Raw genomic sequence first — 4,115 nt, forward strand, 5'->3', positions numbered from 1 at the left:
GGAGATACTCTTGTTGAAGTCGCTCAAATCCTCACACTGCCCATTTTTCCTGCTTCTAACACATCAACTTTGAGAACAAAATGTTCACTTGCTGCCTGATATATCCCACCCACTGACAGGAGCCATGATAACTAGATAATCAGTGTTATTCACCTCACCTATCAGTGGTCATAATTTTATGGCTGATTGGTGTATTTCTTCACAAAAAGCTTCTCTTATAAATATTAGGTCCATAAAACTTGAAACAGTAGTTCCCGACCACATTTAATACCAGACTGCAAGAAAACAATATGATTAAATAACTATATAATGTAAATCATAACTAGGCTGTAGCAGAGTGCACCAAGCTAAAGACACAAGAGTGTAGAATGAACTCAATATTGTGTCTGCTCTAGCATTACTTGCAAACGTTAGCATGTCCATCTAACTAGCGTACTACCTATAGTAGTATCGCTAACATGGTTTTACTTTCAAGACCAAGGAGCATATCAATACTACATTAGTTTGTGGAGTCAGTGGTTACTGTATGTTAGACAAAGCCCCGTTCAGGAGTGGCACATCCACTGTGTACTTCCTCACTGCATGGTAGCCAGATGCTAATGTTAGCAGTTCTGTCCTCATTATGTTTAGGGAAGTTTACAGTCCATAAACCCCAGCCAAACGGCGTACCCGAGATAGTATTAAACATTGCCTGTTCTTAAATGCATTTTCTACAAATAACAAAGCATAAATCTTACTTCTGTGGCTTGTCCATGTGTTGTTATCCTATAAACTATATTCATCCAAGCAGGGATTATGTAAGATATAACTTATCTTACATAGCTCTGATCATATTGTACTAGGGCTACCTTGTAATTCAATGCTGTTTGTCTACTGTATGTCTTCTTCTATACAGTACATGGAACATTAACTGGTGAGGAAGCTGACCTTTTGCCAGGGACATACAATGTAGTTTTGGCCTCAGTCTTTTAGCAAGATTGTAGCTAAGAAATTGCATATTTAAAGTCCAGTGTGTAACATTTAGGAGGATCTATTGGCAGAAATGGAATATAAAATTCCAGTTAGTGCATAATGTAATTAGTATATAATGACCTGAATACAAGAATCGTTGGGTTTTTGTTACCTTAAAATAAGCCGTTTTATCTATAGACACCAGTGTGTCGCTTTCATTGGAGTCCCCTATGTTTCTGCAGAATGGACAAACCAACCACTGGCTGTAGATAGGGCCTTTTGCATTTTTCAGAACAACCAGTTCTCCTACACACTTCACAGCCCGTTCTCATTCCCAGGTCATCAAATACAGACACGAGAGGTGTTCAGTTAGTCACAATCTGCAACATCACTGCTAGATGCAACTAAATCCTACACACTGGTCCTTTAAGACACTTTCACATGGTTCTTATTTTAAAACAAATCAGCTGCAGACAGTCTTCAAACAGCTCGAGCTAATTAGCAAGTTAGCTACAGCTAATAAAATCAGCTAGTGACACATCATTTCAGCCAACAAAATCAACGGTGAATGGGCAGGAAATGAGAAGGCTACTTTTGTCGACCTCTGTCTGAAATACCAACTGTTTAAAGAATTACAAAGGAGTTCAAGTGGTAAAGTAGTTTCTCTAACAAAGGTCTCTAGGTAACAAGGTCTAGCATGAATGTACCTTTACACATCACATGTTAATCATTAGAGGTGTTAACATGTGCAGTTTCTTTTATCAGGTTACAATCTGATTAACACAGGTAGGTACATTTTTGCAATAGAAACCACATTTCTTGGCCATGTAAACCAGGATTTAATGAGGTTTAAGGAAGATGGGAACAGTGTAGCTGTGGTAGCAGTCGGCTGTGCCTGGAGGGCGAACCCAGGCACTGTAATGAGCTGCTACTTCATAAATCAACCAGTAATTACATGCAGATTTAGAGTGCAAATTGATTTAAGAGTCAGCACACATTTTTCTTGCATTTTCTGTAGCTACTGTGAAATCTGGCTAAGCTTTCCAAAAGTATGTTTTGCACCACTAATTGTACTTAAACCTTTGCTATCAATTTTCTAAATAAAATAATTTGAAGAGAACACAGTGAACCTTTATTTACTGCTGTGGTAACATATTGTACCAAACACTTGGCCAAATAGGACATTAAAAGCACCTGAATTTCCATTTCCATTTATAAAACGGTTTTACTAGGTTCTGGCAGTGCTGAGTGCAACACTGGTTTTCAAGTCTCAACTTCTGGCCCAAACTCTGTACCCACTGCAGTTTTTGGAGACACAACTGAAATTAAAGACCAAAGGAAGGATCCTTTGGTCTTATTTTCAGCTGGCCAGTAACCCAACAATGCTATATCCACTATGGAAACATTTTATGTTCTCAAAACCATATAAAGATAAATAAACATTTTCCAGTATGAAGCATGGTGGTAAGTTACCTCCTCACTGGACATTTCTGGTGCATCTCTTCTCTGATAGGGCTGGTCACTACATAAATGAGCATATACATCTATAAATCACTAAATCCTCAAACGGAACTGAATCCTTTTTGTCACTGACCAAAAAGAAGCTATTGTCAGTCATTGGTAGAAAGAAGCTGAGCTAACGTTAGCAGCAGCCCCTCCAGGACATCCTTTGTCCACCAAACTGCATTGAAGGAGAGGAGGAGACCTCTGTGGATAATTCGGTTTCTGGTAGAAACCTCTTGAACGATGAACACTGAAGGTTAACTCAAGTATGCATGAGTATATAACCACATTACTGTTTGTGTATTTGCTCAAACTAAAATGGGAGGGTTGACTGTAAAATCTACTCTTTTTTAACGTATATCTATTTGTTGCTGCTTGTTAATAATATATGAAGCAGTTTAGTGTTTTGTACAATACATTTGTGATTTTTTAGGGTAAAACTTGAGTCTAACACAGGGTCAAAATGATCATATTTTACTTTGGCTAAATAACCCAACAGTAATATCAATTGTTTTCCCAATTACATTGTGGTGACAAATGCAATCATTACCTTGATTACATTCAGAAGCAATGTATTTTTGAGCAAACAAAGCGCTACATTTATGAACTGCGCCGGAATGGCAGGGAGGAGGTTGGGATGGATGAGATGGTGTACGTACAAGGTGCAAGACTGTGACACCGGAGTCCTGGGTTCACCTCCAGAGTCATTAGGCCTGTGCATATGATGAGCCAGAGTAAATAATCATTCTGAAATAAATAAATAAAAAGTTATTTCATCCTTCTTTAATGAACAGTTTTATAGGATATTTTCAATTCTTTTATAAATTCATTAATATTAGCGGTGTGTGAGGATTAATTGTAGGTGAAGTGTATTGTGGGGTGGTGGGGTACAGTACATTTTTAACAAGTCAGCAGTCACTCACAAGGTTCACAACACGTACAGACCAAGACCCACTGTTTTGTGGTAATAACATAGAATGCAGGTTTATGACACTTCTGCGTCAGCTGGTGTAGGTGTAGGCTAAAACAGGTAATTAAAACTGATCAGGTACTCAACTGCCCAGCATCAGTGATATTGTTGAGTTGAGGTTCCTGTTCAGAGCCCAAAGGACGCTAAACGGCACCCACCCAGCCACAGCCTGTTCACCCTGCTGCCACCTGAGAAGAGATACAGAAGTATTCATAGCTGTACCACCAGACTTAAAGACAGTTTGTCATGTAAAGTGCATTGAGTGGTCTGAAGACCAGAAAGGCGCTATATACTGCAAGTCCATTTACTTCTTCCCTCAGGAGAACTGCAAGGCCAGACATCCTGAGTGGGAGACAGCCCTCACCAACACAGCAGACTGTCTCAGAAATGTGAGCAAAGTGCAGCGAAGGGGGAAGCTGAGGAAGTGCACTGGATTGGTGGATTCGCTCATGTTCATCGTCCAATCCAAGATTTACTGTAAAGATGTAAACAATAAGTTGATAGTTGATGCTGAGGAACTTGTCCTATCAGGTGCTTCGCAAAATAGCCTCACCCAGGGCCCCACCCCCTCCAGCCAGAAGGGTGGCTGTAGCTGCAGACATAATAAACATTCATGAAAGATTAATTCCAACCTATTCAGTTGGTGGTCCGCAGGCCATGCATTTTAGTTCGAACAATGACTTTAAAAACA

This window comes from Morone saxatilis, unplaced genomic scaffold (genome assembly GCF_004916995.1).
Source record: "Morone saxatilis isolate NCDOM2014 unplaced genomic scaffold, NCSU_SB_2.0 Contig22, whole genome shotgun sequence".
In the NCBI taxonomy this organism is placed as follows: Eukaryota; Metazoa; Chordata; class Actinopteri; family Moronidae; genus Morone; species Morone saxatilis.